This window comes from Raphanus sativus, chromosome 4, assembly GCF_000801105.2.
Source record: "Raphanus sativus cultivar WK10039 chromosome 4, ASM80110v3, whole genome shotgun sequence".
NCBI classification, from domain to species: Eukaryota; Viridiplantae; Streptophyta; class Magnoliopsida; order Brassicales; family Brassicaceae; genus Raphanus; species Raphanus sativus.
The window spans coordinates 9,202,305-9,216,605 of record NC_079514.1 but is presented as its reverse complement, the minus strand read 5'-3'; the positions used below and the strand labels follow the sequence as shown (position 1 = coordinate 9,216,605).

At 33.9% G+C, this 14,301-nt stretch overlaps 1 long non-coding RNA gene across 2 annotated transcripts; it reads right to left on the bottom strand.

Annotated features, from left to right (window-relative positions):
• Nucleotides 1-9,969: 9,969 nt before the first annotated feature.
• On the bottom strand, nt 9,970-11,673 carry LOC108856672 (uncharacterized). Of its 2 annotated transcripts, none has more exons than XR_001950245.2 (5): nt 11,326-11,662; nt 10,731-11,231; nt 10,543-10,599; nt 10,115-10,453; nt 9,970-9,984 (listed from the first exon to the last, which is right to left on the bottom strand). It is a non-coding gene; the product is annotated as an uncharacterized LOC108856672 (long non-coding RNA). The 2 variants fall into 2 exon arrangements; XR_001950247.2 differs by lacking the exon at nt 9,970-9,984 and having other exon boundaries at nt 10,202-10,453; nt 11,326-11,458; nt 11,537-11,673.
• Between the last annotated feature and the right edge of the window lie 2,628 nt (nt 11,674-14,301).

Genomic DNA, 14,301 nt, shown 5'->3' with positions numbered 1-14,301 from the left:
CTCATTTATTCTACTATCTTTATTTCCAAACATATTTCATTTATTCTACTATTCTTGTCTCCAAACAATCAAATTGTGTATTTTAACTTTAATAATATAGATATTTAAGAATACCCATAAAATACAATTTGGCAACTGCTAAATTTATTATTTTTTGGAAAAATCCAATTTGCATTTTTCACATCGTCTCTAACTATTTTTTAAACTTCAAAATCATCAAAACTTGAAAAATATATTAAATATATTGATGTGAATAATATAAATAGAGAATAAATAAAATTATATATACAAAATAGTAATTATTAATAAGAAAAAATGGATCTAAATGAAATAAATATTTAGGCCAAGATTGGGTGTATATGATGGGCTAATGGTAAATCAAAATTTGATTTGTTATCTATCTTATTAAAACAGAAGTACACATATAGAAATACCCTTAGTTTTCAAATTTAATTACACTTCCATGCCACTGAGAATTAAATTGAGTTTCATATTTTAATGCTTGTCTTTTTCAGTTAGATTAATGTGTTTTCCAAAATTAAATACACAATTAAATAATACTTTCTATTTTAATGTTTTATCTTTTCCACTTAGATTAATGTGCTTTCCAAAATTAAATACATTTCATTTACTTATCCATTAAATCAATATCAAATTCAAAAAATTACATTTTTATTGGACAAATAATTCATTAAAATTATAATATTAACTCTTCATTTAAAAAATCTGAACAAAAAAAAAGTATTACCAAATTTAAACCGGAACTAGATAATATCTAAACGGATTTACCATTTTAGTATCTAGAGAACCATAACCAAACCTTATCCGAACGAAATCTTTCGGATATTCAAATGTATCTAAATCATATTTATATACTTCAATATGTTAGCTATTTTCGAGGTAATATCCAAGATATAAGCTATTTTAAGTTCTTTAAAATATTTGAAAAATAAAAAATAATCAAAAATAAACATCTAAAGTAGATAAACAATAATCAAAACACCAAAAATACTTAAAATATATATTTATTCTTCATCCAAATATTCAAGTTAAACTTATTTTTAATTTTTAATTTAGGTACTTTGGCTTACATTACTCAAATTTACATGTTATATTATTTTTATTTTTAGATTTAGGGAAATTTAAAGATATATAAATTTTGAAAAATTAAAAATAGTTTAAACGGGTTATCAAACCCGCAAAGATCCGAATCAGACTGAAACCAAAATTTATAAATATCTGAATAGAGCTAGAATCTTTAAACTCGAAAATCTCAAACCCGAATAGATTTTAACCGAAATCGAGTGGGTATCTAAATACTCACCCCAAGCTTAGTCAATATAAAACGATCAAATATTACAAATATACTATTTAGTATAAATAAATAAAAACCAAAACTGAAAATTAATACCCGTGCGGTCGCACGGGTCAAGATCTAGTTGAAGATTAATTTCGAAGAAAGAAATATCTAGTTATGATCTCTTGTGTAATAGCGATTGCTTGGATTTAGGAGTCTGTTGATTTGTTATTGAAGTAACAAATATTAAGTTATGATCTTGGGTGTTTAAAAACGATTTTGTGGTTTTAGGAATCTTTTTTAATGGTAGTGAATTGTGGAAGGACAATAGGATTTTTAATTTAGATTTTGTACACAAAAGATGGGAAATATGCCAAACAATTAATTTGTTAAATAGTAAAATAGCTAAACCATAATTCGCCAAACAGCATATTTAGTATCGATTGTGATAAATATTAAACCATAAATTGAATATTGATTAGATTATGGTTAAGAATTCGTTATGAATCATTTGGTTTAGTTTATGATGGGTTAGCTAAAAGAAAAACTATTACAAACCATAGGTTTCATGGAGTATTGGATTGGAATAATATAAAGTATGTGCTGATTGATCAACTATTAAATCTGGGGTATTGGTTTTGAATAGGTTAGGTTTCGTGGTGGTCTAATTTAATAGTTTAGATATGATTGTGTACCAGCATATTGAACTCGGTTATAATTTAATAATTGACCAATATAGAAAAAATGGCTGTGGTGGTATAATTTAGTTTAACGTGTTATAAGAAAGTGTTTAGGAAATAAGAAAGTGCAAAACTACTGTGTTTTAATATCAGTGGCATTTCTTTGTAATATTTGTGCAACTTAAGGGAACATAGCTAAGTGTACTTTAGTTTTAATAGTTTAGATGTGTGAAAAAATTAACTACATGTATAACAAAATGAATCAGTAACAAAAACAACATTGACATTTTAGGGTTTGAGACTTATCACTTCACTTCATGATTTTCCTTTTCGACGAATCCCAGTTTTTTTCCAGCTTCACTAAAAACAGTCATCTCAATAGAAACACACACACGACTATATCGATTGGACTAGTTCTATAATACTATACACTTTAATAATCTCAACTTTTACACTTTAATTCCTTTGTTTGCTTTTAAGAAGAGTTGGTAATTTTAGGGTTTATGTGCAAATATGGAGTCGACAGCGCACACAAACTTTTCTAAAGCAACCTCTCACTTTGTCTTATTTTGGATGAGATTCTCTGCCACACAACTAATCAAAGAGCCCCAATTACTCGAGTCCATTATCTCTTCCTATTTGTTTTTTTCTTCTTTAATGATATTGATACCCAAAAGTTTCTTCAATCTAATAATTGTCTTCGAAAGTTACAACTAAGAGGTTCTTTTAAAAAAATTTGGTTGAATTTGTTTAATCTCAGACGCTAATTAAATGTCAAGAGGGATTTTATAGACTACGTACTAACTGCTCTCGCAGCGGGCAATGATTTTTTGTTGTCTCTTACGACTTACGAGCACTAATCCTAACCACTTCCCTTTATAACATTGATCAAAGGTTGCTAAGTCGTTCTTGTTGAACTGAAGAGTTCAATATAGCTTCAGATGTAATCTGAAGTGTTTATCTTGTGGAGATGAGTTCAAGGAGGGTGAAGCATGAGTAAATAAGTGCAATGGAGTGATTTGGAAGAAGTAGTGTAATAGTTAATAGTGATGGAACACTATTCACTATTCAGGAAACACTATACACTATTGGGAAGCCTTGGATCACAAGTAAGGGAGAAATGGCATCTTATCTAGTCTAAGGAAGCAGCAGGCGAGATCCCCTTGCTACTGACCGTTTATGGATAAGAAACAGTGTCCATAGAGCTCTTCCTTTACAGGCTGGCTACAGATGGAAAGGAAGAAGCAAAAGAGAATAGTAAACGATGTATCTGGCCAAAGAGAAAGGCAGATACACTTAAGCATGTGAGCAATGACATCCAAGTGTTTCAAATGGACGCCCACACCTTTGCTGACTTCACATGCTTGCATAGTAATTTGTAAACCCTTGTAACACATCTCCTCTTCTTACTTAAGTCCTTGTATGTCGATTGTAAGCTTTAAGCTGAGAGAGTCTCTCTTCTTCAATACACTTTGGTTACTCTTATTCTCTGGTTACTCAATCTCTAAACACTCATAAACTCTCATACAATCTCTTACTCTCTCTCGCCATCACTAATCTTTCATCTAAACTCTTAAACTCTTTTCTAATCTATTCATTCATCACTCAAGTATCTACTCTATATAAAAATAATATGGTATCAGAGCCAGGTTCATCAAAGTTCTGGTGATTTATTCCGCAAGAACACAAGCTCAAGTTCTTATCTCAAGTTCTGGTTATCTCTCTCCTCTCCTTAAGATTCAAGTTCATCCGTCGGTTATCTCCTGAAGTTACAAGCTTGAAGAAAGTCATTTGCTTTTGCGGATTCAAGATGGTGTTCTCAAAAGCTATTATCTGTCCAGTTACTCTTCAAGGCTGTAACTACCCTCTCTGGTCTCGATTGATGAAGACAGCTCTTGTTGGGAAAGAGCTATGGAACCACTGCATCTCAGATGGTCCAAACATCTCCAAAGCTGCCGCCTTTGAAGCTGATGATGAAGAAGCAAGTTCAAGACTAGCCATTGATGAAGCGTGGAAACAAGAAGACCTGCTGGTGTTGTCTAGTCTTGAGCTCAACCTGGAGTCATCCATTCGTGAAGCACACTCATACTGTGAGAGTGCTAAGGAGCTGTGGAACACTCTCAAGATGATCTATGAGAGCCGGTGTGACCTCTACAGGGTCTTTGAGCTTAAGAAAGCTATTAACGAGCTGTCTCAAGAAGAAAGTGAGTTCATTGAACATCTAAGGAAGTTCAGATCACTAACTACAGAGCTAGAGAGGCTTAGACCTCAATCTATTGATCCGGAGGTGCAAAATGAAAGAAGGGAACAAGATAGAGTGATTGATTTGCTGTTAACCCTCAAGCCGGTTTACAACAATCTCATCATGCATATCTTGAAGTCTGATGAACTCCCATTACTTGAACAAGTGTGTGCACAAGTCCAAAAGGAGGAGTGCTCATTGGGATTGTGTGAAACAAAGGAAACATTATCTTTTGCGGTTCATACTGGAGGGAGTTCTCACAAAGGAAAAGCGATTCAAAAGGAGGAGAATAGGAAGATCATGAAGTGTGATCACTGCAAGAAGGGAGGGCACCTCAAAGAGAGCTGTTGGATGTTGAATCCAAAGCTCAAACCTGCCAAGTTCAAGTGAGCAGGAGCCATGGAGGTTCAAGAGATCAGCTCGGATCTCTTGGTTGTGAGCAAACCTCTTTCCCTTAATAAGAGCTTGTGTATTTATTTTTAGTGCTTTGAGTGGTGTCTAGAAGTCCCAAGGGGTCTCATGTTTAAGTTATTGCATTGCTTTGGGTACTGCCATAGCTGGAAATCATCATAGGTGTGTTGCAAAATTGAGAAAATGTCTCTGATGCTTACACCATGATGGATAAAGTTGTGTGCACACTTAAACATGTCTCATATAGTCTAAGGTTCATCCTGTTGCATTTGTGTGTTTAATGCATTTGTTTAATTTCCATTTGTAGTGGCTTGCAGCATATAGAAATTGTCTAGGTTGCTTGCATCTTTGGATTGATTGGAACTGTGAGCATAGTCTCCAGTAGTTCTCGGTTGAACCCATTGCATTCATATAGAATTGTAAGTTGAAGCATGCATTGTTTGTGCATTGGAAAAGTGCCTTTGTCTGTAAACAAAGGTGTGTGTGCCTAGAAATGTCAGTGTATAGCTATAAGCTTGCATTGCATTTTATATGGCTGAAAATGCAGTTTAATCTTGTTGTGTTTCAAGGTTGGTGCATTGGGACATTGGTGATCAAACAAGATGTAAAAATCCTGGTTTGGTCCCAATGAGAAGATCTGATCTTGCATTGAGTTGTGGTGATGTTAGGTACACAGAGGAGTGATACTGGAGCATACCAATGACCAAGAGTGTAGTGATCATGGTCTAGTGCCACTGCATAATACCATGAGGACATGTCTAGTCCAAAGAGTACAGGAAGTGTATCATGGTTGTTATGCAGCTGGGGATGTCTTGTGACAACTCTCTATGGTGATTCAAACACCCTAGTTCCTGATATAAGGAGGAGAGCTCACAAGACTGGGAGATCACCACAGAAAGTCTGTTGAGGCTGGTGATTCCTTGTCCATGAAACTGGCCTTACAAGCTTAGCTCCTAAACTGAATCTTGGAGTCTAAGCTTGAGGGAGGGAAATGTGTAAGTTTCATGGTCCGGTAAGCGGGTGCAAAGGCTTCTTATAAGGGGCATCAACTGGTGGGCTTAAGCAGTGGCGTGTCTAAGTCAAGAGATTGTTCAGAGCAGTCTTGGCTGAGTAGCAAGAAGGCTCCTCATCAATTACACTTCCATGTGAAATGATTGAGAAGAAGCTGATGAATCTACCTGGTCATCCATCGTGTTGAAGTCGGCCAAGAAGATGGTGCACAAGCTAAAAAGGGGAGAGACCCTATAAAACTCTGAAAAAGGGAGAGACCCTACAAAACTCTGAGAGTCAAGAACTCATACAAACAAAAGGGGAGGTTTCTTAAAACTCTTCTTGTTCAATTCATGTCATCTCTTGATAATCATTTCTTAATCTCAATCTTGAAATGGTTCTTGGAATGGTTGATTGAATGTGATGCATTAGTGTGATGCAAGTTATATTAAGTGAATAGAACTGATGCACCCTTGGGAAAATGTATCAGGTACAATGGAGAGCATCAACCACAGACCTACATTCGGCAACCAATCAAGCTGTGACCTTCAAAAGAGTGTTACAAGGACCAATCTGGTTCCTTGGCTGTAAGAAATTCTTATAAACCTTTCTTGATAGTGAGCTTATGTTTTGACTGGCTGTATTATATTGGTGTGGTTGATGAATGGGATGAGTATGCATGAACTTTAAAGCTAAAGGTTCTTTAAAGAAGATGCATACTATCTAGGAGCTATCTTACTAAGGCATTAGATTCATATCTAAATGCTAAGTAAAGAAGCTTAAGAAAGGTGCCTAAGTAACTTGTATTGATCTGGTAAGATCTTACTAGTGCTTAAGGAGTTTCCTTGCAAAGGATTAAGCCTGTTTTGTCTAGTTGATCTGGTTGCTTTGCTTAAGACATTGGTGTTCAAACTTGATGATGCATCAAGGGTTGACCCAATGCATTGTTACTGATTCTTGCTAGAGTTTGAGTGATGTTTCAGGTTCACAAGAGTGGTTCTTGGCTCACCATCCATCTACGTTAAGAAGAAAGAAGATTGTGACCATTGTGGGTGCAATGGTAATGAAGTGGTGAAGCAGAGTTGTGAGAGCTTCCACAAGACCATGGAGTCATGAAGAGTGAGGTCTAGACGACCAAAGCAGAGTTAAACCAGCTTAGAGTGGAGATTACCTGAGTAGATCAAGACCTGGTGAGGAAGTACAAGAAGCAATTGAAGGTATATAAGAGTCAAAGGAGTAAAGGGATGAGTTTGGCAAGTGTGCTTGCTTTGGCTACGACCCGGAGTCTGGGTGCTCCTGCCTTAGCATTCACAACTCCCAAACTCATCACCATAAAGATGAAAGAAGCGACAAGGTCTTGAAGCAAGGTGAAATGGTGAAGAAGCTAAGCTGGTAACTCAAATGGGCGGTTGTAAGGTGAAGAATACAAGGTTGAATTGTGGTTAAAACCTTGGGCATCTAACAAAGAAGAGGATACACGGAAGTATCATAGATGGAAGAAGAAGTCTACTGACCTCCTTGCCTTTCTAAGAAGTAAAAGCTTGGTGAGAGAAGGAGGATCAAGTGACTATATGAAGGAGTGAAGCTAAGAGTGAAGCTAAGAGTTAAACGGTTCACTAGTTGAAAGCTCACTGGAGAAAAACGAATCCTATGAAGAGGATAAGCTTAGTGGTGAAGTGTTGATCAGTGTCACTAGCAGTTGAAGAAGATCTGTGCCTACCTAAGGAGTTTGTGAAGCTTGTTGAGAGGGGGAGTTCAGATTATTTGAGAGGTGATGCTGAGGCTAAGAAGAAGCGATTCTTGATCCTTACTGAAGTTTGTCAAGTTGGTCTCCCAATGGTTCCATGAAGCCGGGTGAGAAGGGAGACCTGTCCCGAACACATAAAGAGGTCAAGGAGAGTGTTGATTGTGCGCAAATCATGAGAATGTTTGCCGCAGAAGTTAGGCCATGATCCAGAGTTCTTTATGATCCACCACACAGGTTAGGACACAAAGACTCACGGGCCAATCCCTAGGCTTTGGAGAGCTCTACTCTTTTTCCCTTGCAAAGTTTTGTCCCAATGGGTTTTCTTTGCAAGGTTTTTAATGAGGGAGACTCTTCAGGGTTCCAAGCTTGACTTAGGATCATCTAGAGTCAAGCTTGAGGGGGAGTGTTGAACTGAAGAGTTCAATATAGCTTCAGATGTAATCTGAAGTGTTTATCTTGTGGAGATGAGTTCAAGGAGGGTGAAGCATGAGTAAATAAGTGCAATGGAGTGATTTGGAAGAAGTAGTGTAATAGTTAATAGTGATGGAACACTATTCACTATTCAGGAAACACTATACACTATTGGGAAGCCTTGGATCACAAGTAAGGGAGAAATGGCATCTTATCTAGTCTAAGGAAGCAGCAGGCGAGATCCCCTTGCTACTGACCGTTTATGGATAAGAAACAGTGTCCATAGAGCTCTTCCTTTACAGGCTGGCTACAGATGGAAAGGAAGAAGCAAAAGAGAATAGTAAACGATGTATCTGGCCAAAGAGAAAGGCAGATACACTTAAGCATGTGAGCAATGACATCCAAGTGTTTCAAATGGACGCCCACACCTTTGCTGACTTCACATGCTTGCATAGTAATTTGTAAACCCTTGTAACACATCTCCTCTTCTTACTTAAGTCCTTGTATGTCGATTGTAAGCTTTAAGCTGAGAGAGTCTCTCTTCTTCAATACACTTTGGTTACTCTTATTCTCTGGTTACTCAATCTCTAAACACTCATAAACTCTCATACAATCTCTTACTCTCTCTCGCCATCACTAATCTTTCATCTAAACTCTTAAACTCTTTTCTAATCTATTCATTCATCACTCAAGTATCTACTCTATATAAAAATAATAGTTCTGTAGCTTCTTTAGATTTTGTTTATAAGTCCTTTAGAAAGATAAAACTATATATCTTCAAGTTTCTTTTATATAATAATATGTAATTAAATGGAATCATAAACCTCTACAATTTGTCAAACTAAACCTCCATTTTTCAACTAAATTTCAGTATTACGTCTGCAAGCTGATCTGATTTAATCTGCTTAAAACCCATTTTCCGCCCGTTGTCTTTTGAGTTCGTCTTAGTAGGTGAATGAGCCTAATAGAGGTTCATTAAAAACTTTTTTGTTAGCAAATGGCCTGGAAGGATCAGGCCCTTATAGTATAAGCTGACAATTTTACTCTTGATCTTGATGGTTTGCAATATAGGGGTGTTATTCCCAAACCGAAAAAAATGATTTGGTTTTGATTATACCATACCGTATATAGACAGCACAGCAATGTACTGTATTACTTTTTTGATCAACTAAGCGATATTCTAAAAAGATTTAACTTAAAACCCCGGATCCAACGAGTGATTAGCTAAGTAGGCTTTTGCTAAGCAATCAGACGGCCCGTTACATTGACGGGATACAAACAAAAAGCGACAAGAAGAGAGAGGTGATAAACAGGGTGGAGAAGGCCAGAGAGTCGATGTCTGATAAACTGCGTAGAGCTCTAGAGCAATGTATCTATGATTTAGAAATAAAACCAATCAAACCGAAAACGATTCAGATGTAATACATTTTTTCTTGCATTGATAAATACTTTAGATCACATCATCGATATTATTAAAACACAAGGGGCTTTTCTGAGGACACCTTAAAGTTTTGAAGTATTTACAATTCCTTGCCATTGTATATTTTTAATATATGCTTTTAATTATTTTCTTTTAATTAATCAATTAAATAATTTAAATTCAAACTAATAATACCTATTATTATGGCAAGTATCATTTATAAAAAGATATGCTGCGATTTCTAATAGATAATGCTTCTTTAATTCAAAAACTTAATATTAATATTAATTTATATTATTAATTACGAAATAATTAATATATTATTTAATAAAAAATATTTAAAATATTGAGTAAAATTTTGTTAGATTCTTCTCAAAAGATTTTTTATAATTATAAATTAATTCAAATTTATAGTTAAAATTCATTTATTGTTAATATTTTATAGATTATTATGTCATATTATGTAATTAATGAAAGAAACCTGTTATGATTTATGATTTGCATCACGCATAACCCTTGAATTCCTAGAAATATAGACTTCCACATATAAAATGAGCTACCTAAAACAATCTATTCTATTAAAAGAGAAGTACAAATATAATTAACTTTATTTTCAACAAGTTACTTCATTGATTATCTTTCCATTTTTACTTAGTTTAACAACTTCATTAATTATACTAGTTTCATAGCCTCCGCGCAGGCGCGGGGACGTTGATTGATATTTTTCTTTACCCTTTATTGTAATTCCATTAATCATATCGTCTGAAACGAAGATACATTGTTAGGCTGTAAAAGATTTTAAGTTGAACATAAGTTTAAGATAAATGCAGTGTTAAATGGTTTTGGAGTTATGAAATCTCTGCTTAGATAAGTCGCACATGCTCACGACTTCAGAGATGAAGTGGTGGTAACATACCTTTCTTCGAAGGTGGTTGAGGGACACATAAATATATTGATTATACACCAGTGAGTCAAAAGTGTAATTCATATGAGACAAACAATATACCATGACCTATAACCATAGTTTTAATGATAAAGAAGAATCTTTATACGTCACTTACAATAGTTAGGCATATATTTATATTTGCACAAACTCAAGCATCTTACTCAGATGTGTGTGTGTGTGTATGTGCCCGTAAAGAAGATATAAATACATACTTTTCTGGAGAAAATATGTTAAGATAAGTGTCCAGCAATTACTCCAAAGTCTGCAATTCCCTTGCGCAATTGTTTCTAAATCTTTTCCACATAACGCCTGCAATGAATCCATAACATCACCCCTTTTGTTAATCCCCGATGTTAAGTAAGAAAATTAGAATATTATATAAAAAAATGTATCAGTACCTTTGGTTCCTCTCCAAAAGATTAACCCTAGCCTAAAGCCTGCTATATTCCATTGAGCTGTTCGTTTGTGTATACACAAGTAATTCACAGTTTGTAAGCCAGTTTTGTATTAAGATATTGTACATAAATATATGTTTGACAGAGCTTTGGGACATTAAATATACATTGTGAGAATATGAAGCCTTTACCTGTTTCTCTGCGTATGAGTGCCTCTTGTAGCGTTTTAGAAACATGGAAAACAGTCATTTACATGATTCATCTTGTTCAGGTAAATATAAGCCTTTTTAGTGGAGATCATCTATAAAAATAACAAAGCAGTACGCAAAATATAGAAGAATATAGAAGAACTACAACGTAAACTCAACAAAAGTTTTAATTTCTAGTTCTATGTTGTCTTGGTGTTTAAACCATTTGCTACCAAAGTTTTTAATTAAACCCAATTGTAAACAACAATAGTGGTTTTGAAAATTAATAAAGTGAAATTAGAATGACGTTAAAAAAGTGAAATTAGAAAAGAAGCTCAATAATATGCATCAAATACAACGCAGATAAGCTGAAGTCCGTTTCAGAGTTTACCGTAGAGGTCTCCACTGAGTCCACAGTTGGACTCAAAACCTTCGTGTAAGTGGAACCTGAACCGGTCAGCGTTGATAGAGATGCATATGTGGTCAAGATGGAAAAGAACAAAGCTGTGCGAGAAACAAATAGTTACACGCAGATCAGCAACTCGATAGATCTCTTTGGGTTTTGTAGGAAGGAATTTGCAGAGAAAATCATTCATACCTGTTCGTCGAGGATGAACAGCTCCCTATCAAATTGAATATAAAAGATTAACTGAGAGGGTCTGTGAAGATTCATCCTGTTTCCAACCATCTCCAATTTATAGAATTTAAGGTGAATTTACGGTTTTAATTATCTGCGAAGGGAGACGGAGAGGTCGAGATTGTAATTGGCTTTAATGAAAAAAAAACATTGTCTAATTAAAGAGGAATACGTTGAATGAAGCCAAACGAATATATGTATTTGAGAAAAGTTGGGAGGTAAAGAGTTGAGGAAGAGACGTGTTTTGCAGAGAGCGAATTTGAAGGGTCGAAGAAGAAGAAGCAACGAACAATAAAAACCTAACCTATGGAACGACAGAGTTTGGTCGACATACTCATAAAACGTGAAAGCTGTTTTTTCTTGGCCCATATAACAAACTCATTCATTTGCTAATGCCCTTATAGCTATCTCGGGTCTCTTTATGAGACTTGGGCCAAAATCATGTTTTAAAATGAAATTCATTGGATTTAACAACCAAACCAAACTTAATAACCTAACCAAACCAAACCGAACGCGGGCCCTGCAATCATTTAAAGAAAGCTGAGGTGGACACTCTAGGAAGAGAGGAAACTCTCTCATTATATATATGATTACCTTAACAATACATCACATCATTAATTATATTACCATAATAATAATATTGCATATTTTTATTTATTAGTTAATTAATATTAATTTTTACCAATTATAAAAATCAAAAGGTAAAATAACCAGATTTTGCATGTGGTTAAAATTTCGGCAAGTCTGTTTTACTAAAAAAAAATTATCTTAGTTTGAATCGATGAAAAACTACGTAGCCAAACAAATAATTCGAAGACATGGTTTATATAAAAAAAATAAAAATGTATTACAATAAACACTTAGTTTTTCACTCCATATTACTATTTTACAAAACAAAAACCGCTTTCTATTTTAATTTAGCAAACACATAAAAAGTATTTTTTTATTTACCGAATTAATTAGCCATAGATATTCGGATATTCATTCAAGTACGGGTTGTTTCTTTCATGTATCATTTTTTTAGTTTTAGAATAAAGCTCCGCTTGGATATTATAAATTTATGTGTAGGTTTCGAGTTGAGTCCTGTCGGATCTGGATGAGTTCGATTCTAATGTATATAGGAACATAAAACTATCTAAAAATAATCATGTTATCTGATTCAGTGTGGATATTTTAAATATAATTAATTATATGACTACATATAAAATATATCACACGAATTATAAAAAAAATACTGATATACAAAAACATAAGAATACTCGTGCGGACGCACGGGTCAAGCTCTAACATCTTAAAAGCATACTCATGAGTATTTACTAGCCATATCAAAATATAAATGTGTACCATATTGATACAATATGCATCAAATCGGGTAAAATATATACACATCACAATACAAATACCTTTTAGTTTTATTAAAGATCAAATATTCATGAGAATGCTTATTGAATCCAAGATCAAATTAAATTATTTTAAGTTTTTATCGGATCAATTGTGACGGGTCGAAGTTTGATGGTAGATTTTTAATTAACAGTTTGACCAAAATATATACGGGACACTGCCTGACCACAAATCCAGATCAAATATAAACATTGATTTCATATTAACAATTAACTAAATATAATCGCATAAGTGTTGGTAAAAATTAGAAAAAGATTAAAATAATTAAAACTAAATAAGTGAATTTATACACATGTTTCCACAATAAAAATACATATAATTCATTCAAACTCAAATACTCATGTGTCTACTTACTAAATCTAAACTCAAATAGAGGTATTTTAAGTTTTTACCGGATCAATAGTGATAGGTCGTTGTTTAATGGTATATTTTTAATTAACAATTTTTATTAAAGTTAGACCAAGTATTTACAGGTCGGACTATCTGTTCGACCACATATCCATATCAAATATGAACATTGATTCCATCTTAATAATTAATTAAAAATAATCGTCTAATTTTTAGATAAAAAAATAAAATAAGATTAAAATAGATAAAACCAAATAATTTAAATACTTACAGATATAATTAAATAAAAAGATGTTATATAGAATATGTATTGTCAAAAGGAAAATTTATGCACATTGAAATGTGAAAATATATAAAATATGTCTAATTTTAATATGTTTTAATATATTTTTGATAACTAAAAAATAATCCGGCGTTTTCAAAGCGCATATCAAAATCTAATAGTAGCATTAAACTATACAACACATAAATGTATATCTAACATTTTTTTTTAACTTTACGAACACAAGGAAATAGAACAAGAAACAAGGAAAAAAAACAAAACCGAAGTTGAAAACTATATATATAAAATCTAATCTATTAAAATAGAGTCCTATCTAAACTCTACCGTGGCATATTTTTTTGGACCTATTCAGTAAGTTGTGACTAAATATATACACGCTTTTCTTATGCATATATTAAATGATCATTGATATACTTAAACTTAACCGACATACCATTAAACCCTTCTAATTAAATTAAACATACGTACCGATATAATTAAATATTAACTGAATTGAATAGTTAGCATATAGAGTAAAATTTATAAAAGACCTCTCTCTCATATCGAGACACTCTGTTTTCTTCTTCCATCTTTTGTTTGACAATCAAATGGGTTATAGTTTTGGTTTGTTTTTAACAAAAAATTCACGTCTTCGTTCTAATAATAGTTCAAATTAGGGGTGGGCGTTCGGGTATCCATTCGGGTTCGGTTCCGGTTTTTCGGATTTTAGTTCTATTTTGTAACACCTTCGAGTAGGTCTGGGCGTTCGGTCCCCCCGTCGGGTTCGGTTCGGTGTAAACGGGTTTTCGGATCTACGCCTAGAAGTACCATTCAGTTATTTTAGATTTCCGGTACGGTGTCGGTTCGGAGCTAATCGGGTTCGGTTCGGTACGGGTGGAGAAATCAAAATCCGCATAAACCCGAAG